Raw genomic sequence first — 27,466 nt, 5'->3', positions numbered from 1 at the left:
TGAATGTGGGCGTCTCTATTTACTTTGCCATGTGTGTGCACATGTCTGTCTTTGTCAGTATGCATGTGGGCTCAGGCAGCATAAAGACATCACAGAGAAACTTGGAGAGAAAGAGAAAAGTAACCTATTTTCTCATGGGTCTCCAATACCTGACGGTCTACTGGCATCCACCCCCACGAAGACCAGAGGTCACTTCATGCCATGTGTCCAGCTGCCCATTGCTGGTTGAGGTCAGTCACCAGGGAGGCAAGTCAGACTGGCCTCGCCAACCTACCACCCACCTGCAGGAGTGATTCCCACCATCTGTCCTGGAGCACCTCCCACCTTACTCAGCCTCCCTAGACCTTGAGTGAAAGGCGTTTCCAACGTTTTTACATAAAGATTTCTGAGATTGACTGAAGAAATGATTTCATTTGACAAAACAAGAAGCTTTGAATTTAAAGATTTGAGGCAAGTGCCCTTCAGAGAGGGGGACACAGGACGGGGCCATGCTCCCTTCCGGTATGCACAGGGGTTGCTATGAGTTGGAACCAACTTGATGAGCACCTGCCAGCAACAACAACAACCAGAAGTTGTCCAAACTTCTGTGGCCTCAACTCGGAAATGAGAATATTAATATTGCCTCCTAGAGAGAACTCAAGGTATGTACAATTGGTTAATAGGCATTTGGAAAGTGAGTACATTAAGTGGACTGATGACATTGATAAGGCAATAAGAAACTGAGAAGGCTTCACTAACAGGTGCTTTCACATCTGTACCCAGTAGATTCCTTCCTTCTTCATCTCTTGCCATCTTAATCAGCTCCCACACTTTCCAGGCAGCTTGAGGGATTAAATGTTCAGTCTGATCCTATTATAAGTCTCAACCTCAGAATCAGAGGCTTTACCTGAGGTTTGAGGAGCTATACTGCGAATGAGGGAGAGTAACCTGTCTTTTCTATTGCTCTCCTATCGCTCCCTCTTCCCTAGCCCTTCCCTGTCTCTGGGCCTGCCTTTCCTCCCTAGAGCATTGGCTTCCGGGAGAAGGGGATGGAAACAATGAGCACAATGAGCACATTCCTGACCAGGCCTCTTACCATGCTATGTTCCAACCCTCTCTTGGAAGGGCCTCCACGAAGTCCTCTTATGTCATCTCACAATAACTTGTTAGATACCATTGAGTGAGCTCCTGACTCATAGCAAAAGCACACACAAGAGATTGAAGCACCACCTGGTCCTGCACCGTCCTCACAATGGTCCTTGTGTGTGAGCCCATGGTTGCAGCAGTGTGGAGGAGATCCTGTCCAAGAAGGCTGCCAGTGGGTGGGAGGGGCTGCAGCTTTCAGAGACTTTGGAGGATGCCAAGGTGGATAGTTCACGGCGTATCATATGAGGTCAGCCAGCGGGCCTTGGGGGCCCTTCCCATTATCCATAGATATATGAAATAAATGGAGGCCCTCAGCAAGATGGGCTGCAGACACCTCCAGGACTCACTTGATCCTTGGCAAGCTCCCTTAGCCTTAGGACACCACCTGCTGGAACTGTGGCTTTGCTGCCTCTCCTGGCTCTCAACTTCCCTCCTAGAGGACTCCAGCCACCCTTCTCCTTCCAGATCCTTCCAGCAGGAGGCAGATATTGGTCTCTATGCTTTTGCATGTGGCCAGTTTTCTAGGGACAGATCAGCCTCTCCCAAGAATTTGGGTTCACCAGAGTGAGCGTGCCCACAAGTCTGCAGAGCGTACGGCCAGGCCTCTGAAGAGAGAACTGCTGGAAGATTTGCCCCTTTTCAAAAGCACTAATTCCACAGTTGAGAGCTCGTCTCCTGGGGACGCAGCTTGAGTCTCAAGGAGCACATCCCCTTTGACACTGCTGGCAACTCGAGGTGCTGTGGGTCATTTTCTTGCCTTTGAGGAGTGCAAGGGAAATGCTACAATATGTCCCTTCACATGAACCACCAATCCTTATCTGGAGAACTCTCCGAGATGACAGGGATGGGAGGGAGATGTTTCTGGGGCACGCTTTCACCTGCACATCTCTCAGGTGAGTCAAACATTTGACCCCCAAAAGTTGAGTATGATGGTGAGAGTTCAGGCTGGGAGATAGAGTGTCTGGGTTCAAATCAAGAGACTGCACATATCAACTCCCATGATTCTCCTTCATAAAACCCAAGCCAAGCAGTTTATCACTTCCCTGCTGAGTATCCTACTGAGGCCTGCTAAACTCATTCTTTGCTGATGACAACGTTGCTTGTACCAAATGGCTTTGCCATGTAGCCCTTAGCAATGGCCAGAAGGGCTTCTCATCAAACCGCAGAGCAGGGCTTCTGGCGCACACGTTAAGAAGGGGGCTATTCACAACAAGGTCAGTAGTTCAGAACCCACTAGCTGTTTCTCTGGAGAAAAACTGTGGCTGTGTGCTTCCATAAAGATGCCCAGCCATGGAACCCCCCTGGAGAGGACCATGATGAGCTGGAGTGAGCTCTACAGGAGTGGGATTTTTTACTGTGGATGTAATCCCACCTGGGCAGAGATTTTCTTTGTGACATTAAAGAGGCTGTACCTTACACCAATCACTTGGCTGATACAAAAGGATTCAATTCAACACTGAAGCAAACCAACTCCAAGGGAAGAAGGCAGCTGCCATGCAGAGAGCTCCAAGGACCACCAACCATGGAGGTTATTGAAGCCAAAACAAGAACACCGCCCACCAGCCCTCAGCCCCCAGGGATGGACAAAGAGAGCCTGCCCATCAAGCTGGTGCACTGGCATGATGCTGTCAGCCTCCGGTGCTGTGAGAACATTGACTTTGGTGTGTTAAAGGCACCCACTTGCGGTATGTTTGTGATGTCAGCGTGTGGAAACTATGGCAAGCCCCCCTCCCTGCCTCACAGCAGCAAAGCCTCGGCATTAAAACCCCGTGCCTTCTGTGGCGCTTGCCAGCTGTGAGAGGGCAGGAAATGCCCTTGGCTTTTCTGCTCCTTGTTGCGACCTCCCTCTTAGGCAGGGAGCAGAGGATGTGAGGTTGGAATCTGTTTTGTTTCATCACTACCCTTTGTCATCTCTCTGAACACTGTCATGTGCTCCTCCCCAGTGTTTCACCCCCTCTATCACCAAGCCATGTGCTCTTTAAAACATGCACACACACACACACACACACACACACACACACACACACACCTAATGTTCACATTTTGAGGCACATTTGTCTTTAATTCACTAATAATAACAATAATTATTCAAAGCCACTTTACCATCTGAAAAGAAATCTCTATGCATACACATAGATCATGGATGCCAACTGCCTTCTTAACAACATTTCCCAATGAAATATTCAGCAGCGATTATATTAAGCCTGAAGCTGTTCATCCAGTTTGTGTTAATCAAAACAAAAACAAGAGACGAAGGGATCCAAAAGGACATGTAAGATCATAGACTGAAAGTAGCCCCATCGAGCACCAAAGGCTTGTCCTGAAGGGCAGAGCCACAGGTAAAAGCTACATCTCTCTGGAGTTGCTAGCATTTACCTAGATGCAAAATGTCAGCGCAGGAAATGGCTTGCCCAATGCAAATACTAACAAGGGAGGCATGTGTTCCTGTGTAAATGGAGCTTTAGCCAATCCGGGCCTTCAGGATCCAGCTCCCATAGCAGCATCCACGGGAAGCACCAGGGAAATGTTCCGTTTGCTTATTTTCCCTCTCTTTGCTAAGAAGAAAAAGAGCCTTTGGGGCCTAGTGGCTACAAGTTGGGCTGCTAATTGCTATATCAGCAGTTTGAAACTACCAGCTGCTTTGTGGGAGAAAGATAAGGCATTCTGCTCCCATAAAGAGTTCGAGTCTCAGACACTCACAGGGGCAGTTCTACGCCGCCCTATAAGTTGGCTGTGAGTCAGCATGGATTCGATGGCAGTGAGTTTTCTAAGAGTAAGAAGTATCTAGGGGTGTAAACAGTTAATGAGCTCTGCTATTAAGGGAAAAGTTGTCATTCCCAACCCACTTAGAGGAGCTGTGAAAGAGAAGCCTGGCAATCTTCTTCAGAATCCTCGGCCATTGAAAAGTTTATAGAATGTATTGACCTTGGTTGTTAAATAGATCCAGGTATATGGTGGAGCATACAGGGACCAATGTCAAAAATCTCTGAGACAGATGCAAAAACTGTGAGGGAATGAGTTGTTGAGCCTGGGGGATCAGGACCATCATCTCTGGAATTTTCAAAGTTCCTGAGCAATCAGGAAAGGGGCAACAGTTGGTCTCTCCCCATCCAGAGGACAGCAGAAGAGGAGAACTGATTGGGCACAATGAATCAATGACTAGTGACTCAAGCAACGATCCCCCTCCACCACTGGAGACCAGAAGAACTAGATGGTGCCTAGCTCTCACTATCGACTGCTATGAAAAAGATCACATTAGAAGGGCTTGATTAGAGTAGAAGGGAAATGTGGGGCAAAACTCAAAATCATGATAAAACACCAAGCTTACTGTTTGGATAAAGGCTGGTGAAATTGCAAGACTATGGTGCTTAGTTACCCTGCAGGTCTGGAACTGAACTCATCATGGCTCGATGTTCAACCAAACAATAGACAGGTCTATAATGGGAACAATGACATTAGAGACATACAAATACCGTAGAATAATAGATCACATGAGATCAAAAGACAGCATTCCCCCAAGAACGAAGTTCAAAAAAGTTGAGAATGAAGGAAGCTTGGAGACAAGAAACAAGAAGATGTGGGGGGAAGTGATGGTACATTGTGGGAATTGCTATCAATGACATGAAACAAAATGTGTATGCGTTGCTCAATGGCCAGCTGAGCTGCTCTTTAACCTTCACCCAAATCACAATAAAATGTTTTTAATCAAAGAAAACTTCATGGTTCACTTCTACTCTGACACACACGGGGTGATGAGGAAATAGTGTCAACCGGGTTTGCTGTGGTCCAACCACCAGACATGTGCTTATGGGAGAAAGAGCATGCTGACGCTGGCAATACCGAGCAGGACCAAGATGGTTTTATTTGCCTGCATCATGAAGATGGTAGCCCTGGTGGTGAGATGATTCAGAGCTCAAGTGCTAACCAAGAAGCCACCCAGTTTAAACTCACCTAGCCCTACTGAAGGAGATTTCCCTCCTCAAAGGTGTTGTTGGTTGTTATGTGCCATTGAGGTGATTCTGACTCCCTGTGACAGGAAGGAAAGGCACACTGTGCTATAGTGTAAGGGTTTTCAGCGGCTACTTCCTCTGACGTGGGCAGTGGAACCCTTCTTTGTATTCTGTTCATAGCCTGGAAGTTTCCCTGACACCTCTTCACTTGAGGTAACCCTGCTGGCATTTGAAATACCAGTCACGTGGCTTCCAGCATCACAGTAACACACAACTCACCACAGCACCACAAATGGACAGACAACAACAGGATAGGAGTCTTCATGGGAGCAGGCAGTCACGTCTTCACTCTCTCAAACTGCCAGTCTCTCTGTTACAGCCTCACATGCAACCACTGTGCTGCTAGGTACATTTCCCTAAAATTCTGCCTAGAAAAATCTGTGGAACAGTTCTTCTCTGTCACAGAGGGTCACTGTGAGCCAGGATGGGCTCTGAGACACACAAATGCAACACCATGAAGCCACCTTACTCTGTCCTGCTCTTATTTAACTCTATTCTTTTCTGAGCTATCTTTTCCATATATTCAGAAGAGACTGGCACTGAGCAGTGTTAATTCCACCAAGGCCAGGAAGGAGATCAAAGAGTCACAAAGGACTATCTCTTTGCTCTCATGCCACTGCACTAAGGAGGCTTGGGTGGCAGCTGGAAGCTGCACATTTCACTCCCTGTCCCTACACTCTTGGCTGAGTCTCCTCAGAGTGAGACTGCCCCTTTACCCAGCTCACTGCATTGGCTGTCTTGCTCTGAAAAGAGAATTCGCACATGTGAGTCTGACTGGGTAACAGATGGGAATCTTAATGCTGCTCTTTGGAATATGAAAGGCCTCGGATCAGAGTGCTGCAGGGGAGTGATGTCTGCAGAAGACCTGCTGGTCTCCCAGTTAGAAAGAAGCCTTCCCCTTTGCCTCAGAGGTGCGTTCACTGTGGGTGGCAAGTCAGATCCTTGGGCTGGCACTCTCAGTAAACAGATCATATGGGCACGTTGAGAAGCGCTTGCTCACTGACCCAGCTCCCCAAGGATGTAAATATACCAACCAGGATGACTAAGGACACCAGTGCCAAGAATGATCACATTCTTTGCATGTGTACAAATGAGGTGGGCAGCCACCTTCGCTGATGGTGGCTGCACAGTGTCTGGAATCACACCTGGCTAGGTGAACCATTGAAAGAGTTGGTGACATGATAATAGGGAGTACACCCCCTTGCCAGTAAAGCTGAGGAAATGGCATTTGAGGAAGCAGGGGCAGCCGGGTTGCCAGCATGAAGTCAGCGAGAATGTTGCTTGTGCCTCCTTTGTTCACTGGTGGCTGCTGGCATCTGGGTAGTGAGGACACCATGGCTACTGCCAGAATTCTCCACGGTCCCTGGTTCCACTCTCAAGTCGCTGGCTTCATCACTACCACTGCCATCGAGTTGATTCTGACTCACAGCAACCCGAAAGGACAGAGTAGAACTGCGGCTGGTGGGTCTGGGGGGCTGTGGATCATTATGAAAGCATTTCTATCTCGCAGTAGCTAAAGGGTCCAAAATGCTGGCCTTACGGTTAGCAGCCCAACATAACCCACTTGGTCATGAACCCTTGCCAGCTGATCCAGGGAGTCCATTCCCAAGTGCATATCTAAAAGAATGAAAGACGAGTACCCAGATGGATGCTGCACTAATCACTATGGGCAAAAGGTAAACAATAAGCCAACAATACCCATCAGTAGAAGAATAGAGAAAATATGATCTACACAGAGTGGGATATACATATAGTCTGCCACAAGAAAACTAAGGCCTTTGATTCGGACAGACTCTGTAACACAGGTGAACTCAAGACATGAAGTGAAAGACGCCAAACACCAAATGCCATGTATTGTGAGTCCATTTAGAGCAAAAATGCTGGACAGGTAAATCCTGTAGAGCCATAGAGTAGATTGGTGGTTTCCCAGGGTGGGGTGGGAGGGGCAATGGGGAATGACTGCTTAATGGCTGCAGGGTCGATGAAAATGTTCTGGAACTGGATGGTGGAAAGCTTTCACAGCGTCCTTAAAACTACTCTTAAAAAGGGGAGAGAAAGAATCTGCAGAAAGCACAGTTCTGATTGACTCACATGAATGAGGTCACCAAGAATTGGAATCCACTAGAATTGGAATAGCAGCTAGACTACTGTTTCCTTGGGAGGTGCCTCCAGGAAGGACCAGTAGAGAAGGGTAATACTGATAGAGCAAAGGGAAGAGGCCGATAAAGAAATGTCATTGAGTAGGTTCCCAGAGACAGTATAAATCCTCTTGTAGTTGTCCCACCCAAAGGCTGAGGGAACTGGAGTGTGGCTCCACCTATCCTCATGTGTCATTGGTTAAAGTGGCATTAGGTCCTGGAGGATGTCAACTCCCCTGTCTGCTCAATGACTGTTCCCTGTGTGGGGAGTTACATGTGCTTCCTGTGAGACCATTGGCATTTATGGGAGTGGTGGGTGCCAAGTGCTAATACATGGGCACATTAGCAGCTGCTACAGCAAGTGCTGTACATTTTTAGCTGCTTGAGTGACAGGTGGGCCCTACCTCCTGCCTATATTCAGTAGTAGGGTGTTCAGATGGGGGCATCCGAAAAATAATAAGGCCCTATTCTTTGAAAATAGACATTATTATTATTTTAATCTGTCCCAACCCCCTTTCTTATCTGTCCCTGTGAACTACCTCACTGGCTGAAACATCATTTCCCTGGGGAAGACACCACATTTCAATACGGTCACAAGGCTGTTTTCATTGGCCCAGTGGAGACACATAAGATGGGTCAACTAGACGCTTTTTCTGGAGCATTTCCAACCAAAACACGAAAAAGAAAGTCCCGCTTTTGCAAGTGGCCTGGCATCTAAGAAGCATAATTCAGAAGCACATGTCCCGCCACGTGGAGGAGGCGGTCTATGTTGCGAGATTACAGCTTGTGCCCTGAAAGACAGACACAAAGAACACAGGAACATGCCAGTGGTGGTCAGGAACCGTCGACAGAGCCAGCTGTCCTCTTGTTCTCCCCACCTTTCCATTTTCCTAGGATTCTCTCTTCCAAGTATTGGTCTCTTTGCCTGTTTACAACCAAATGAGCCCCAAATAAGATCCAGATCATAGAAATAGAAGGAGGAAGTTGGATGGAGACTGCAGTTCATACTCCCCGGAAGCCATTCAGACTCCCTGGAAGAAGTAGACACTGTGATGGAATTAGCTCTGGATTCCTGACATTTATTGAGGAATACTCAGGGAATAAGCACCTGTGGGGGGAATCAAGGAAGGGCACAGGAGGGAAATCTCAACAGAGGTCTCAGCCCTGCCTATGGAGAGTGTCATAGTCAGTGTTCCCTAGAGAAACCAAACCAGTTATATAGCTGTAACTGGAGATATCGATATATCCACCAGGGCTCCTATGGTTAACCACTGCACCGGCCACTCATTGCCATCAAGGTGGACTCAAAGTGACTGTGTAAAACAGTAGAGAACTGACCTTTTGGGCGTTGGAGACTATAACTCTTCAGGAGATTACGAAGCTTCATCTTTCCCTCAAGGAGCCCTTGGTGTTTTCAAACTGATGTCCTTGCTGTTGGATGCCCAAAGGGCCACCCACTACGACACCAGAGCCACAGAGAGTGAGGCTTATTTCTAGGAATTGGCTCACATAGGGAAATGGCAAGTTCCAAATTCATAGGTCAGGCAACAGCCTAAAGAGCTCTGTAGATGTTCATCCTAAAATCCATAGGTTAGGTGATGGGAAATGACAAGAATAAGAATGGTCAGAACACACCCTAGGGAAACTCCCTTTCTGCGCTGAAGGCCTTTGGCTGATAGGTTTACCCCTTCCCACATTATGGAAGGTATTCTATTTTGCTTGAGACAAACTCCTTCATAAGAGCAAATAGATGAGGTGAACAAGCGGCCATCTAGCTCAGAAGCAATAAAGCCCACCTGGAAGAAGCACACCAGCCAGTGCGATCATGAGGTGCCAAAGGGACCAGGTATAAGGCATCATGCAAAAAAAAAAAAAAGAATATATATATGTATATATATCTCTGTGTGTATATGGGTATATATATATATATATATATATATATATATATATATATACCATAGAGAATGAAGGGGGAAGTGCAGAGTGGAGACCAGAGGCCCAAATGTCGACCACTGGAGATCCCCTCATAGAGGGCTTTAGGAGAGGAGATGGGTCAGTCAGGGTGCGATGTAGTACCGATGAAGAACACAGCTTTCCCCCAGATCCTGGATGCTTCCTCTCCCCAACTACTAGGATCCAAATTCTACCTTGCAGGACTGGATGGGGCAGAGGCTGTACACTGGTGCATATGGAAGCTGGAGGCACAGGGAATCCAGGGTGGATGATATCTTCAGGACCAGGGGTGTGAGGGGTGATACTGGGAGAGTGGAGGGTGAGTGGGTAGGAAAGGGGGAACTGATTACAAGGATCCACATGTGACCTCCTCCCTGGGAGATGGACGGCAGAGAAGGGGGGAAGGGAGACTCCGGAAAGGGCAAGAGATGACAAAATAACAATCTGTGGATTATCAAGAGCTCATGAGGGAGGGGGAGCGGGGACAAAAAAAGAGGACCTGATGCGGAGGGCTTAAGTGGAGAGCAAATGCTTTGAGAGTGACTAGGGCAAAGAATGTACAGATGTGCTTTATAAAATTGATGTATGTATATGTATGGATTGTGATAAGAGTTGTATGAGCCCCTAATAAAATGTTTAAAAAACAAAAGCAAATAGATGAATGCTTGTTTGACCAAAAAACTGGGCACCATAGCCTTGCCACATTGATATGCAAAAGGAGCCATCACAGGGAGCTCTGTAACTGGGACCTGGCCAAGTGTTGACCAGTAGCCTGGGACTTTGTAGCCTAATGCGTTGCAGCGAATTGCTTACTAGTTCTCCTCTAGCTATAGTCTTTGTAACGCCTACCAATGACAGGGTGGAACTATGCCACCGAGGGAAGTAGATAGCATGCTAATAATATCAGTAAAGTGCATGGCATCCTCGAAGAGGTGAGACCATTCAAATAAGACCTGTAGACCCCTAATGTGGGGATTGGTCGGTATGGTCATCCTGGGTGAGTTAACTCAGAAACAGAAAGTGGAGTTTCAAGAGCACCGAGAAAGACGAGCCAGCAGTGGAGTGTGCTCTTTGGACCCAGGATTATTACTCTGAGCACCACCTCTGTCCAGGAGACAGAGATCCCGGACACTGGATGCATCCGGAGACAATGAAAAACAGTGGCAGATAAATAGCTCATGGAAGCAGAGGCAGCAGCACCAAGACCCCAGAACAGGGAGCTCGCCAGCACACAGAATGAGAAAGCTGAGTGTCTTTGGGCCAAGGCTTCCAGACAAAGCGGGCTGCCTCAACGCACTTATCAGCAGAGCTGAAAGAACTTTGCACACGGTCCCAAGCAGGGCAGAGGCCAAGGACCAGAAAAAGTTCTGCCTCTGGGCACCACTGGGAAGAGACTGTCCTGACTGAAGAACTATATCCCCAGTCATTTCTGATTCTGAATTGTCACCTGCTAGGTCCCCAATTAACCCCAGAAACATAAGTATTGTTTGCGAGTTCTGTGTGGCCATTGCCACTTAAGGATTATCAAACCCAGCAGAGAAGAAGAGAGTGTCATGGTAGGGATGGTTGGTGTCAGAAACTGTGAAAAGAAACGAGGGTGGAGGCATTTTGATCTCTGTCTCATAGGAATCAGCCTTGGGCTGTTTATCTTGATTTTCCTCCATTGCCTTTTGTGAAGTTACAGGGGGGTCAAATGCCTCCACTATGCCATTCATACCCCTACATTGACAAGTCGTTGGATGAAGGTTAGTTTGGGGAAGGAGCAGACCATGGATGAGCTCTCATCAGCTGAGGCAATCCCGACAGGGGCCAGACAGCTGGGACCTTTTCTATCAGTGGCTCTCTCAGCAGCTGGGGAAATCAGTCTTTTGGCCCTGAGAGGAATCTGGGTGACACACTCATCTATGACAATACCCTGAAGAACAAGCTCCCACAAAAACCTGGCTGAGAACTCTCGCCTAGAACACAGGAGTGCATGCCTAGCTAATAATAGCCATTTACTGAAGGCCCTATGATTGGAACTGTGCCTCATTTACAGATGGAAAACTAGAGGAAGGGATTTAAGGTGGCTAAGTTAATAAGGGACAGAGACAAGATTCAAATACAAGTTTGAAGCTGGTACTGTTAGCCTTTTTCCAGGGCTGGGTTTTAGATGAGGCAAATGAGACACTTGTCAGGCACACAAGGTAAAGAGGCCTTCCCTCTCCAGTGTGACTTTCCCCATAAGTCTGAATCATGGGCCTGGTGTGTCTTATTTGCCTTCCCTGAGTCTCAGAACCTGGTCTAGTCTGATTTGCTATTTGGAGGAATAAGCCAGAATGCTAAAGTACTCTGAGTCAAGACCCAATCTCCCCCGGAATTGTTCAGTGGGACTTACCAGCCTATTCCTTCGTGTTTCACTTTTCTAGAAACCTCCATGGAGGACTAGCTCTCATGAAGAGAGCTTCAAAAAGCTCATGGCAAAATTCCATTATTTTTTCATATCATTTTTCCACATGCTTTAGGAAGCTCCCTCCTCATCCCTTTCCACAGTCTTTCTCAAGGAAAGAGACTGTTGCTGGTTGATGTCAGATGCCCGAGTCTGTTTTCTACTCAGAATGCTCTGCACAAACTCTATCAACAAATAACGCAGAGTCAAATGTGCTGTGTGTCTTTAAGTTGATGTCAGCTCATAGTGACCCTACAGGACAGAGTAGAACTGCCCCCAAAGGTGTCCTAGGCTGAGATCGTTATGGGACCAGCTCGTCAGGTCTTTTCCCCTTTAGAGCCCATGGGTAGGTTCAAACTACCAGCCTTTTGTTTAGCCACCCAGTCCTTAGCCATTGTACCACCAGGGCTCTTTAAAACAGGGATTAGGTTGACTAATTTTATAATCTCCAGCCACATTTGAAAGCTGCTTCCCAGAACACCCTTCCCCAGATTGTTGATTAAGACGGGCATTTGGGGACTCATTTCTTTCTCATTTGTGTAAGTGCACTCTATGAGAGGGGTTTCCCTTCATAGATAGGTGATCACATACTATTTTTCCAAATTGAACCACTCTTGGTGGTATAATGGGTTAAGAGTTGGGCTGCTGCTAATGGCAAAGTTAATGGTTCAAACCCACCAGCTACTCCTTGGGAGAAAGATGAGGGTTTTCTGCTCCAGTAAAGATGTGCAGTTCTGAAAATCAGCAGAGCCAGTCTATTGTGCCATATATGAGGTCAACCCCATGGCAGTGGATTTGGTTTTGGTTTGGGTCTGTGGGGGAAGTCCTTAAGTCATTCTTTAGTCACATGGAGGAGTCCCTGGGTGGTGCAGTTGGCTAACATACTGGGCTACTAACTCATAGGTTGGAGCTTCAAGCCCAGCCAGAAGTGTCTCTGAAGAAAGGCCTGGTACTGCATTTCAAACAACAACAACAAAATCAGTTATAGAAAACAACAACAGAATGTCGTTCTACTCTGGCCCAAAGGAGTCCCTATGAATCAGAGTTAACTTCATGGCAACTGGCATGGGTTTGGTCCATGGGAAAAAAGAACCCTTCATAATTGCCTCCATGCCCAATAGTTCCTTTCCTGTATCCCTAGACCACCCCAGCACCCTCAGCATCTTGCCTTATAATTGCCATGGGTCCGTCTCTCTTCCCAATGGGCCAGGCCGTGATGCAGCCGCTGCCGACACAGAGGGATTGTGCAGTCCCTGCTTGATCTACAGTCCTCATGACATATATCTTGAATGAAGATTAAGTGATCCTCTCTAGAGCTTAGCTCAGGTGAATCCACTACCTCAGCTGGAACCGAAGTGGTGCCAGACCAATATCTGTTTTTAAAAGATAGAAGGGCATTCCTAATCTTTGTGGAGAAACAGAGAGGATTTAGTGAATTGTTTCTGCAGTTGAGGCTACAGATGATCTGTTGACATGGTCTAAAAGGTTGTAGGTGGTTTAATGTCTCTCGGTACCATCAATTTTGCATTTTGTCCTGACTTAGCAAATTGGTTGGGATTTTGGCTTACTGACAAGGACCTTCAGAAAGAATGTGGTTGCAGGAGCAAGTTTAAGAAAGGAAGGAGCTTTGAAGCAGCCCTCACTGAGTGCCAATCCAAAACTCTGTAACCCAGCACCTCAGAGGGCTTGACCTGGGATGGACTATGGCAGCAGCACCATGAGCCACTTCCTCCAGTGGCCCTGACTGAAGGCTCAGAACCTGCCTCTGATTGGCAGCTGAGAGATACTAGGACCGTCACCTGCCACATCGCCTGTATTTCTCCTGGCAGTAAGAAATCCCCAAAGTACACTATGTTCGGGCAATCTTTCCAGCCTACAAGCAGTTGTTGCTTATCTCTGTTAGCTTTGTGCAGGGGAACAATCAGGCTTTGAAATTGAAAGACTTGCATGTGACTCATGAGGTTAAGAGCCCAACGCATAACCACTACATTACCAGGGTTCCTTCCTCTTGAAGGATAGGTAAGCAACAAAAGGACCATTTCTCTTAAAACCTCTGATCGAGAGTGGCACACAACTCCTTCCACTTTTATTCTATTGGCCAAGCCCTTCGCTGGCAGGGCAGGGAAGTTTACTCTTTCCTTGGATGACTAGGAAGTGAGTGAAATTTTGTCATCTCATACAAAGGGAAAAGGGAAACATGCTCTATGATCAAATAAGTTTAAAAAAAGTCAAAATATTCATAGAATCTGCCGAGTGTGGCAAAAGCATGAGCACTCCCATTGTAGAAGAAACACTGCTCTCAGAAACCACACTGTGCCTGGCAAGGGAGGCTGGGAGGATTTATGCTTGCTCACTTTGGCCAAGTCATTAAGCAATGCTGATCAGTAGAAAAGGAAATCGGGTTTGGTGCGGGGATGTGTCATTGGATATGCAGGCGATTCTGCTTGAGATGTATTGGCCCACAACTTTGGACTCACATACAGCAGTGACCATGAAGATGGCATCGGACCTGGCGACATTTCATTTTCGTATATAGAAAGTTGACACAAGGATCTCCTGGTGGTGTAGTGGGTTACACATTATGTCCCTAACCTTAAACTCAGCAGTTCGAAAACAGCAGCACTCAGTGAGGGAAAGATGAGGCTTTCTACTCCTGTCAAGAGTTACAGGCTCAGAAACTCATGGGGGCAATTCTCCCCTGTCCTACAAGGTCGCTATGCATCAGCAGTGACTCGATGGCAGGGAGATTAAGTTAATATTACCTATTTAAGAAACGGTTCTGGTTATTCAATTAAGTAAGGCAGGTGCAGCCCTGTCACACAGGGTTTGTTTAGATAGCACAGTAGTGTCCACTCACTCATTAGCTCAGTGTGTCTGGAACCCCAATGTGTATTTCCACATGGGACAAGTCAGGTTGAAGACACTGGGGATTCGTGCTTTGTTGAGCAAGCCCTGGAATTGCAAGCGTTCTAAAAAGAGGTCAAAGTTCCTGTTTTTATAACTCTCTCTCACACACACAGACACACAGACACACACACACACACACACACACACACACACACGGAGAAAGTGGTGAACTTCACAGAACGTAGTGGGGACTTCACAGAAAGGGGGGTTGATAGCCGTGAACAGGGTTGGGATGGGTCTTGTTCTATCCATTTGAAAGTCTCTAGGCTAAACAGAAATGTGCTGGTGGTATAGTAGGTTCGGTGTTGGCCTGCTACCCACCAGGTCAGCAGTTCTGAATCCACCAGTTCCTCCATGGAAAAAAGATGAGGCTTTCTATTTGAGTAAAGAATTATAGTCTCAGAGACTCATTGGGGCATGTTTATTCTTCCCTATAGGGGCGCTGCGAGTCAGAATGAACTCAGTACAGTAAGCAAATAACAAGCTGCGCTAATTCCATTCCAGAGAGACAGTGGTGTTCCAGGGACATTGGTTTTGCCTGGCCCCTGACCCTGAGGAAACATGAGGTCTTCAGGTCCTCTCCTGCTGCTCTTCTTCACCATCCTCCCATATCCTCCTCTGCACTCCCAAGTGGTGGGCATGATTTATACACACAGAAATCCACTTACTCCTTTGGAAAAGTGGTTTACTTCACCCCAAAATTCGGAGAACTGTGTCGTCTCCCTTTCAAAGTAAATTATACGATGAACATACAATATTGATTGCAGGCATGTGGATTCTTAATCCTCAAGTTCCCATGAAACCCTGCTTTCCATGGCAAATCAGCCCGCCATTTCAGCACGCCAGTATTGCCAGGAGAAAGGAGCCTCAGCAGCCACCACTGCTCCGCAGCCTGCTTTTCACGGTCACGCGGGGATGTCAGAGTGCCCCACACCTCGTGCACTTGACTCAGTGCTTGCTTGCAGGGGTTGCATTTCGTTAGAGCCCAACAACTTCCGAGCATTGGCAAATTCCCTCAACCAAAGGTGGGCAGCGGCCTCAAAATGTCACCAGTCATTAACCACCAGCAGGGTTGCGTTATGCTCGTCAGTGCCGTCATGTGCAAGGGGAAAGACAATTCCCACAGGCTGCCAGCTGTGTTTGGGGAGGGAATGCCAAGTGGGGAAGCTGGGGGTCCTCACCCCAGCAGCCACAGTTCCTGGCTCCAGGCCCTGCCCCAGGCTGTGCCAGGACGAAGAGCCTGGACTCTCAGAGACGCCATAGCTCGATTTCCACTCAGGTTGTGTTGTGTTGATCATTCCTTCCCTAGGCTGCCACCCATCTGTCAGTTTGTCATCATGTTGTCATTTGTCTATAGCTTTGATTGCTGTAAGCGGTGTCACCAGCTACGATTATAACCAGAACAAGCCACTCTGGACACGCTTCACCAGAGCATCCAAGCTAGGACACACTGGGAAGAAAGACCTGATGATGTACTGCTGAAAATGAGTCCATGGAACCCTATGGATCAAAAGAGAATACCGTCCAAACAAGTACTGGAAGAGGAGCACCCTAGGTGGGAATACACTCACACTATTCAGTGGGAGGACTCCCTGGGTAGTGTTTGACTAGCACCCAGGAGGTCGGCAGTTAAATCCCACCCAGAATCCAAGAGGTGCCTAAGGAAGGTAGGCCTGAAAATCTGCTTCCAAAAGGTCACAGCCTTAAAAACCCTATGGAACAGTTCTACTCTGAAATGCATGGGGGTCGCTATGAGTCAAAATGGACCGAAAAGCAGCTAATAACAGCAACACTGTATAAAGAACAACACTGCAAGTCCTTAGGACAAAATACACAGCAGGCCCAATAGCCTCGACCCCACAGGATAGGGCAACTTATTTTCCTTTGTACCAGAGACCGGAACTGTACAACGGAATGAAACCCTGCCTGCTCTTGTGTCATCACCACAGTCGTTGGTCCATGTTGAGCCCATTGCTGTAGCCACTGTGGACATCCATCTTATCAAGGGTCTTCTTCCCTCTTGCTGCCCCTGTACATTAACAAGCATTATGTCCTTTCTTAAGTACCAGTCTCTCCTGATAGCATGTCCAATGGATGTGAGATGAAGACTTGCCATCCTCACTTCTAAGGGGCATTCTGGCCGTGCTTTCTCCAAGAGGGATTTGCTTGTTCTTCTGACAGCCCAGACGACTTTCGGTATTGTTTGCACATCATTCACATGCATTGATTCTTCTTCAGTTTTCCTTACTCACTGTCCAGCTCTCACATGCAATGGACCATTGAAACTACTTACCTTGAATTCAGAGCTTAGGGTACACTACCCAAAGCCACATACCTTGTGAGCGGCTGAAACATGTCTGCTGCCAGGATCTGTCCAATTTATTTTATTGAAACATCATACTCAAAAGGTGCTTTAGGCAAACATAGTTTGTCTTTTGACTACATGTCCCAATAATATAACCAGGCTCAGACCCTCACATTGTAATGATTCAGCTATATGTCTGAGAGGTAAAAAGACCGCCAACCATATAACTGATGGGAGAATAGGTACTGACTGTCACCTGCAATGCCATTCCTTCAACAAATATTTATTGAGTGTTATTCAAATGACAACATTTTGCAAAGCTTTAAGAAGACCCAGATGTAGAGAACACAGTCCCTGCTCACAGGAGACTCACAGATACTGCATCAGGGCATTCAGATCAGGGACACCACAGATAGATGCTGAAAGTAAAATCACAAAAAACAGCAACCACGCACGGAATCCAGGACAGATAAAATCCGCAGGAACAGTAATGGGAGTAGCGATACTGTGGTACCTTTTTAATCTCCCATCATCTTGCATAGGGGTGGAGTCCAGGCTGTCACTCAGGCCATAGCCAGTGAGGTCTCAATGTGGGCATGGCCTTCTCTTGAGGATTCTGGCAACTCCTGTATTCTTTCCTGGGGGTGAGAGACACCCATGACTTGATATTCCTGCTGACAAGATACATGGATCTACATTGACGGCAGCCAGAGCCTTGAACGGGGAGGAGTCATGTGGAGAGCCATGCCACTTTCCACCTCCACTGGGTCCATAAGACATTCTACCGACTGCCCTGTGATCTTCCAGCACTTGGTGTCATTGCATGTGTTGCATAAGTCTGAAAAAAATTTACACACTGTTATTGGATATATGGGTTAATTTCGTACTTATGGACATGGTCTGGACTGGGCTGGGATGTTTTCTTAATATACAATTATTCTTCTATATAAAGCTTTTTTAAGACACATGAGTGTTTATGAATGTGCTTCTCTAGTCAACTCGAACTGACTCAGATACCATGAGGGCACAGGGTGGCTGTGTAGGGAAGGGGAGGAAAAGGGAACTGATAACAATGGAACACACACACACACAGCCTAGGGGCCTAATAACAGAAATATGAGTAGAGGGACACAGAAGACGGCGTGTATAAAGATATTAATTTATATATAATTTAGTAAGGGTGTGAGGGTTGAGGAAAGAGGGAAAAACAGGAGCTGATATCAAAGGGGTCAAGTAGAATGATAGTGTTTAGAAAATGATGGTGGCAGCATATGTACAAACTCGCTTGATCTAATTGATTTATGGATTGTTATATTATCTGTCAGAGCCCCCATTAAAATGTGTTCTTTTTTCGATAACAACATAAACTCACTGCCATGGAGTCAATTTTGACTCAGTATAGAACACCCCCTGTGGTTTCCTCGCTTGCTATTCTTTAAGGAAACAGAAAGCCTTTTCTTTCCCCTGCAGAGTGGCTGGTGGTTTCAACTATTGACTTTGAGGTTAGCAGGCACCATAGCACCATGATTCCTAAGGATGCTGATAGAAAGGGAGAACCTTGTGGAACATAATTTAAAATTCTTTAATTATCTAGACTTACTTAACTGGAAGAGGCCTAGAGACTATGACCCTGAGTTACTCTTCAAACCTTGAATTGAAACTGTCCCCTGAAGTCATCTTTAAACTAAATAACAATTTAGCTCTTAAAGGATTGCATCCTTGAGTATTGCAGTCTTTAAAAAATCAGCACAAAACTAAATGGGCTACAGATAAGTCAAAATATATGTGAGAGGGTTGTGGCAGAGAGATTAAGTAAAAAGAAAGGAAACACCTAGAATAGAAAGAACAAGAATGTTAATTCAATATGAAGAGTGTGACCAATGTCACTGAACATTGTGTCCAGAAAGGGTTGAAATGGAACAGATTTTGCTTTGTATGTTTTCACATATCAAAATTAAATATTAGTAGAAAAAGAGAGAGACTCGCATCTGTTTGAGGCAGACTACCAAATACTGGGTTATATATAATGCTAAGTATTGAAATATTATCCCATTTTCATATGGCAAGTATGGAAAGCCAAGGATGGAGTGAGGCATTCACAGGGGAGATGGCATTTGAATGATCCAGGAAAATGGCTAAAGAAGATGCTCATACCCGAGTGTTTCCACTGGGTTCGCAAACACATCAACAAATGAATGTCAAATAACCCGTCTCACCCTCTAACTCAGAGCTGTGCAACCGAACTCTCTTCTATGATGAAAATGTTCCAGAGCAGTGATTCTCAACCTGTGGGTTGCGACCCCCTTGGGGGGGGGGTCGAACAATGCTTTCACGGGGGTCATCCGATTCATCACAGTAGCAATATTATAGTTATGAAGTAGCAACAAAAATAATTTTATAGTTGGGGGGAGCACCACACATGAGGAACTATATGAAAGTGTCACAACATTAGGAAGGTTGAGAACCACTGTTCTAAAGGCATGACATCCAATCTGGTAGCTACTACATTTTATCAGGAAAGACCAGTCCATGGAAAGGGACATCATGCTCGGTAAAACTGAAGGCCCACAAGAAAAGAGACTGATCATCAAGGAGATGGGCTGACACCATGGCTGCAACAATGGACTCCAACCTAACAACCATGGCGAGATTTGGCACAAGATCAGGCAGTGTCCTCAAAGTAACATCCTTGATCTTCAGTCTTTTTAAGAGATCTGTTGTAGCACATTTAGCCAATACAACGTGTCGTTTGATGTCTTGACTGATGCTTCCTTGAGCATTGATCTGGCTTAGGGTTTAAAAATTCCCCTTGGCTTCTCAATCATACAGGAGGCCCACACAGTGATCATCTTTCCTCATTACACAGAGTGTCATGCCCCACTCACATTGGTCTCCTTGCTGTACCAGGAAGAAGCTTGGAGAACCCAATCACAAGGCCTTTTGCACTGACTGTCTCCTACCTGGAACACTTTCCCCACCGCCAGATGGCCACTCCTGTGTCTTCCTGCCTTATTCAAGTACTGCACTGTCAATGAGATCTTCCTTGGCTGCGATGCACTACTTGCCCCAAGTTTCCCATCCAGCGCGGTTTAGTGAGAAAAATCTCACTGCTACCTGCAGGGGAGGGGGAGCCTCGGCACTGGCATCTCAGAAAATGGAGCATAATCAGAACAGAAATGTGACCCTACCTCTCATGCTAAAAGGCTGCTAACTGCAAGATCTAAACCACCACACAACCAGCCACTTCTCAGGAGAAAGGCTGAAAGTTAGTCTCAGAAACCTACAGGGGAAGTTCTACCCTGCCTTATAGTGTCATTATGAATCAGTGTCAACTCTATGGCAGTAAATTTGCATTTGGGGGTGGGGCGCGTTCTAAGGAGCTCTGGGTCACATACCCTGATCAATCCAACTGGCAGCTGCATCAGCTGGCTAAGGCTTCAAAAGACTGAGTAGGTAACCCAGAGCTCAGTGCTGTTGGCAGAAACTTGTGGGGGGTCAGAAGGACTTGAGGTGATGGTGTCCTTCTCAGTGGCCTCAGATAATCTTCTACCCGGTCTGGGCATCAGCATCTTCTTTGCAAAATGGGATGATTGCATTAGAGAACCACTAAACTCCTATATACCTGAGCAACCAGGAAGCAATTGTGAATCCTGGAGAGGAGCAAAGACTATGCTGGTGGCTCTGCAAATCTTGGGAAGCCTGGATCCGATGCGGCTGGAACTGTCCACTGCGAGGCACCAAGAATCCCGAGAACTGTAGTTCAGGTCTCCCCCTTGCCTGTGTACCATGGAAGATTTAATAAATGTTCTCCTCATGCTACCTTTAGGATCCTTGGTGGCAAAGTGGCAAAATCCCTTCACATTGACCTGTTAACTGCAGGGTTGGCAGTTCAAACGCACCTGCTGCATTCCTGTAGAAAGGGCAGCTTTCAACTCCCACAAAGAATTGTTGTTTCAGAAATCCACAAGAACAGTTGTATCCTGTAACTATGAGTCAGAACTGGCACAATAGCAGTGCGTGAGTGAGCTTTAAACTACATTTGAGACTGGGGTCTATTTTGAATTCCCCTACCTGTCCATTGGGTGTCATGGGAAGAAAGTAGATAGGAGAAAAAAGGGTAGGAGGCAGTGAGGGAGGAGGGTAGAATGTACTGGAGTAACACATTCTGGCAGAAAATTGTGTGTGTGTGTGTGCGTGCGTGTTCTACTGTAATTCACACAGATTATGGGTGGGGGAGGGAACTGAAAAAGTAAATATCCATGAAAAAGAAAAATTTTTTTCTTTGGTGATTTTCCTTTTGTTGAGCTAAGGGATGGAGAATGTACTGCATGGGCGTGACCAGCCACTGGACCGGTGTGCTGTTAACACACCCTCCTGCCTTTGCATGCTGGGGGCCTCTCTGTAAACAGAAGTGACTTGTGACTTCTGATTTCCTGGGGCTCTAAAGAGAACCCGAGAATAGAAGTTCTAAATCGTGAACAAAGGGGAGACAAAGGGTTAATGACAGGACAGAATTTTGAAGTTTCATTGGATGAACACAGCGCCAGCATCCAACAAGCATGCCAAAGGCTGAACTCTGCCCAGAAGTAATGAATGAGCACTGCCTTTAGCCCGTGTCCTCACTCTCCCCGTCTCCTGCACTCCAAGCCAGCCTCACTAAGAGTAGTCAAAGGTGACATGGTGGTCCTTTCATCTCTCTCTGACCCCTCACGCTGCCTTCACCTCTATCCAAGTGGCTTCATCCTTCCCCCTTCTCCCTGATCTTCCTCGTGGAAAGATCTAATTCATACTAACTGGTAAAAGTCAGTTAGCACACAAGAAGGAAGACATCTCCTTCCTCAGTCTATGCTGCAGAAAAGGAAACTCGGGCTTGAGCTCATTTGCCCAACTGTCAAAGGTCCCATCACGGGCAGGGCCATGATGTGAAAATTCAAGCAAGCAGCCCCAGAGCCAGAGCTCACAACCCTCATCCACTGCGGTTCAAGTTCATGGGGTGAAGTGGTGAAAAGCTAACCAGAAACTGAGAGTCAATGTAGATACCCAAGGCTTTCTTGCCAGGGCACTCACTCACTGCCATTGAGTCAATGCTGACTCATAACAACCCTATAGGACAGGGTAGAATTCCCCTGTGAGTTACTGAGGATGTATCTCTTTATAGGAATAGAAAGCCCCATCTTTCCCTTGTGGAGTGGCTAGTGGTTTTAAACTGTTGCACAAAGCATAACCATGACACCATCAGGACTCCAAATCATGCCAGGGCAATCAATGGTTCTGTGAGATCTCTCAGGATAGAGATATACCTTGCTCCTTGGCTACACACGAGAAAGCATTCACCTCCAAGCCTAGTTTGTGATCCAAGTGAGTTTTATGAGAATTAGAAGAAGTTTCAGGTTTATAAAGGCACCTGCAGGGCTCTTCAGAAATGTGCAACTCCTTAGAAGCTTCCCTGAAAGTCATGAGGTCTGCTCTGTGCTCCTGCCTTTTAAATTACTCCAAGAGGTGGGGCGTGCTGGTGACCCTGGTTGAACTCATTGGCTGAACTGAATTCACCTGGCCTTGTTGGGCCAATTCAGGTGCAGAACACACCCAGGTGTACCTCCCCTTCCTGGCTGGGAACCTGAGCCTCTGAGCATGCGCAGTGTACCACTCGTTCATGGGACAAAGGCTCAGACTGCTGACCATGCGTAATGGATGCCTCAGTCCCTAAGCTAAACTACCTAGCAGTTCCCAAACCCCACTGCTGTGTAGTGTTCATGAACTTTGGCAGGAACACATCCTTACCACGAAGAATCCTGGTGGCCCAATGGCTAAGCACTTGGGCTTTAGACCGCGGTCAGTAGCAATGCATGAGAAAAAGGTCTTGCCATTGTAAACATTCCACCCCACTGCCATCAAACGCAAAGGACCTCTGGTGACATGGCGGGCTACTCACAGGGCTACTAAATGCAAAGTCAACAGTTCTAACCCACCAGCTTCACTGTGGGAGAAAGATGAAGCTATCTCTTCCTATAGAGACATAATATCTCAGAAACCTATAGGGAAAATTCTACCCTGCCATGGACTACTAAACGAACAACCTAATCTGTCTTGGAAGAAGTCAGGCCAGAGTGCCCTTGACAGCATATATGGCAAGATTTTGCCTCCCAAATATGTTGGACATATTGCCTGGAGAAGGACATCCTGCTTGGTAAAGTGGAGGGGCAGCACAAAAGAGGAAGGCCCTCAACGAGCTGGATTGACACCGTGGCTGCATCAATGAACTCAGGCAGAGAACAAATGTGATGATGGTGCAGGACCTGGAAGTGTTTGGTTCTGTTGTGCATAGGGTCACTTTGGGTCAGAAACCACTCAATGGCACCCGACAGCAACAACAACAAGTATATAAGATCACCATGAGTTGGAATCAACTCGACAGAAAGTGGGCTTTGGGTCTGTCATGGAACCAACCCTGGCTCATAGCGACCCAATCATGGGATTCTGAGGCTGTAAATCTTCATGGGAGCAGAGGGCCTCATCTGTCTCCTGCGGAGCAGCTGGTAGGTGTGAACCCCTGACTTTGCAGTTGACAGTCCAACACTTCCCTTAAAGTACCCCCCGGGGCTCCTTTGGTAACGATGACAGACTAGGAAACCCAATGGGGACATTTCTACTCTGTCACATGAAGGCATCCTGTGCAGAATGGGCTCAACGGGAACTAACACCAACCCCACCACTTTTAACACCATCCCAACCTTACAGACTGTGCTAGGCTCTTGAAGGAATTGACTTTTTGCACTCCCACTGAGCGAGCTATGAGCATGCATGCATGCCAACACGTAACTTCCGGTCCTGAACTAGGGATCAGCTGCACATGTAAGGATGTGCTTCTAATGTGGAAGGAAGTAAAGAGAGGGGATCTGGAAGCAGGAAAAGCCAGGAAGCAGGAGTCACTTAGGCAGACCCCTTTCCTAAACCAGCTTAATTAGCATATCACAGATCCTGGCTCAGAGGTGATGTTCAAAGAAGAATTGTTGACTGAATACACAAGGGAAGGAACAGAATAAGTGAACACAGAAATGTGCTAATGACCAAATTGACTCACAGTTCCCACCCTGCTCTTCTTCTTCCAGGTTCTTCTCTAGTTGCTAATGGTATTTGCTCGACCTCTCACAAGCACAAAAGGAGCCCTGGTGGCCTAGCGGTTAGGCAGTGGGCTGCTAACCACCAAACTAGCAGTTCTAAATTAGCAGGCATTCTGAAGGAGAACAACAAGCTGTCTGCTCCTTTAAAGAATTACAGTCTTGGGAATGCACAGTGGTAGCTCTACCCTGGCCCATAGGGCTGCTCTGAGTCTGACTCAACTGGACAGCAGTGAGTATGGGTTTGGTTTGGTTTTCACAGGTACCCCGATCCGTTGTTGGTCTTGGTAAATTGCACACGCTGGTTCAGTGGACCTTGTGTAGGGCTTGAGAATTTGCACTTCTAACAAGCTCCTGATGTTGCTAGTCTGTGACCATATTTGGGGTGGCAAGGCTCTGGACTACCGGGGTCTTCCTGGTGGCTGCTGTCACAGCGCAAGTTCCCAAGAGTGCACCGCTACTCATTTCTTTGGAATGATTTGGACTGAGTTTTCCCAGCCATTTCATCAAGGTTTTTGGCTATTTGTTCCATGACACTGAAAAGTTTGGACCTGACATACGCAGCACAGGCTGTATTATCTATCTTCTCTGCCCTCTTGGATTGGAGATGGATCACCTATGGAGCGATGAGGGTAAGAAGGGTTGGGTGTCCCCGGGTAATGTGAACAGTTAGCACGCTCAAGCACTGCTGATTAAAAGGTTTGCGGTTCAAATCCAAGGCCCCTCAGAAGAAAGGCCTGCTGATTGACTTCTGAACGACCAGCCTTTGAAAGCTCTGTGGGGTCCCGTGGTGCTGACCCACACGGCGTCACCGTGAGTTGGAATGGACTCCTCAGAAACGGGTTTAGTAAGCAGCACAAAGAGGAAACTCCTTGGTGAACTGGAGGACACGGTAGCTGAAACTATGGGCTCCAACATACTACCTCTGAGGCTGGCAAAGGACCGGGCAGTGCTGCCTTGTGTTGCAAAGAAGGTCCCTGTGATGTCAGAATGATTGGACAGCACTAACAGCAACAAAGGATGTCAGGGCCCTTCACTTCCCCAGACCACTGACCAGGTTCAAAGACCCGCATGCGAGTATAGTTTCACAGTTAGATGTGTTTAGAAAATATAATGTTTGCAAAAGTAAAATCTTGGTTTACATTTTACAGAGCATGCACAATGAGTAGAACTCTTAAGGTCCACCGGAACATGTTTAGGGTCCCCTCCACTTGCTCACCACCGATAAGTCGATTCTGACTCATATTGATCCTACAGGAGAGGTTAAAATTTCCCCTGTGGGTATTTCAGAAACTGTAGCTCCTTATGGGAATAGAAAGCCTCCTCTTTCTCTGCAGCTGGTGGGTTCAAACTGCCAACCTTGTCTTTAGCAGCTCAGGACTGACTTGTATCTCTATGAAACCAAAATCTACCTCACTGCCAGGGAGGTGATGCTGACTCATAGTGACCCTGTGAGGCAGAGTAGTTCTGTCCCTGTGAGTTTCTGAGACTGTAACTCTTTATAGGAGTAGACAGACTCTTCTTCCCACGGAGTGGCTGGTGGTTTCAAAGTGCTGACTTTGGTGTTAGCAGCCCAACATGCAAACACTATGCCACCAAAGCTCCTTTTGTACCCCTATAAGTAGATAAATATTTCTCTTATATCTGTGTTTCAACCAAAGGCATGGCTATAAAGGAAAAAAGGCCATGAGTGTCAAGAACGATTTGAAAATGTGGAGTTCATATATATATATATATATATATATATATATATATATGAACTCCACATTTTACTTTATATACTTTATATATACTTTATATACTTGTGTATATAAATAGAATTCTGACGGCGGCAAGAGTGGTCAGGAGTTGGACTGTTAATCTCAAGGTCAGCAGTTTGAATGACCAACCGCTCCTCTGGAGAAAGAGGAGATTTTCTACTCCTCTAAAGAATCACAGTCTCAGAAACCCACGGGGGCCATTTTACTCAGTCCCATGGGCCTGTGAGTTGGAATGGACTTGATGGCAGTGAGGGCATGTAAATATGCAAACACCCACCTCGGACTTAGGATTTGACCTGCTCCCTCAGCCCTGTGAGCATCTGCATCTGAAGCCATGGACTTGGCCTTCTGTGAAGAACCCATTAGTGCACCGCCACAAAGAGAATGAGTTTCCTCTGTGTCAGTCCATTACCCTGCCAACGTTCAGGATGGAGCCAACACCCTTGGTTTCCCAGAGAAATTGGCTCAACATCCCCCTGATGTGGTTGCATGACATAGGCCACTCATGCAATGCACTGCATGTGCTCTATTTAATGCACTATCACCAACAAGTCTACATGGGTGGTAACTCTGAAAACCTTGCCCAAACAGCTGGCTTCACCAAAGTATATGGAACCATGTGGAGTCGTCGACCAGTTCGACTCTGCACTGGCTGTACGTTGGCATTGCCAAGGGGGCTTTCTCACTGACCGTGACCCGAATCCTGCTTCCACTAAGCCTTGCTTCATTGGTCTGGGATGGGGCCAGGCCAATGGGAGGCTTGAAAGCTCCTAAGGGATTCCAAAGTATGACCAAGGGTGAACACTACTATTTTTGGCCATCACATCCGGGAAGGCCCTTGGGACTTTGCCACTCAAAGTATGATAGGTCAAGGAACCAGCAACATCAGCATTAGCTTCTCCCATGCTAATGCCATCGAGTTGATGCTGACTCATAGTGACCCTACAGGACAGGGCAGAACTGCCCTTGTGGGTTTCCCAGACTGTCACTCTTGCCCGGAGTCTACAGCCTCATATTTCTCCCAAGGAGTGGCTGGTGGTTTAGGACTACTCTCCTTGTGGTTAACAGCCCAAGAGTACCAGGGCCTCTAGAACTGCTGGATCCTAGACCCCACCCTGAACCCACAAAATCAGAATCTGCCCCCCAGCCCGATTTCCAGGAACCTGGGTAAGTGCATGCATGTGAAAGTTTAAGAAATACTTCCTTAGAAACCATTACTTTCCAGAACAAACTCCTCCTGCCAGAGGTGCAGAAATGGAAGCCCATTAGGCCATGCTCGCCTAGAAGCAATTTGAGGTCTCAGTGCTCCTATATCCTGGCTGTCATCCAGATTTCCTTATTCTCACCTGGACTGTCACTGCAGCACGTATTGGTGAGTCCTCAGCACGAACAGCCCCAAATTCGGTCTAGAGACACAGCTCCCATTTCAGAGTAGTACAATCCACAGTTTCCTGTAGAGTTTCTGGCTTTTACTGGCTTGGGGTAGGGTCTAGTGGGAAACGCATCTTAGCAAGAGCCATTATGTATTCTGGATGTGCACAATGAGTTTGTCTTGAGGCACATTTATGTCTGATGTTGTTATGTATTCTCTTTCTATCCCATGCAACGTTATATTTTTGAAAATTTATATTTGCTTTTAATTACCCAGACATATAAGTGATTTATAGCTAGGTCTGATCGATTGGAATCAGATGACCACGCCTGGAATAACCATGGGTCCTG

Source organism: Tenrec ecaudatus, chromosome 12 (assembly GCF_050624435.1).
Source record: "Tenrec ecaudatus isolate mTenEca1 chromosome 12, mTenEca1.hap1, whole genome shotgun sequence".
NCBI lineage: Eukaryota > Metazoa > Chordata > Mammalia > Afrosoricida > Tenrecidae > Tenrec > Tenrec ecaudatus.
This window is presented reverse-complemented; position numbering follows the sequence as displayed.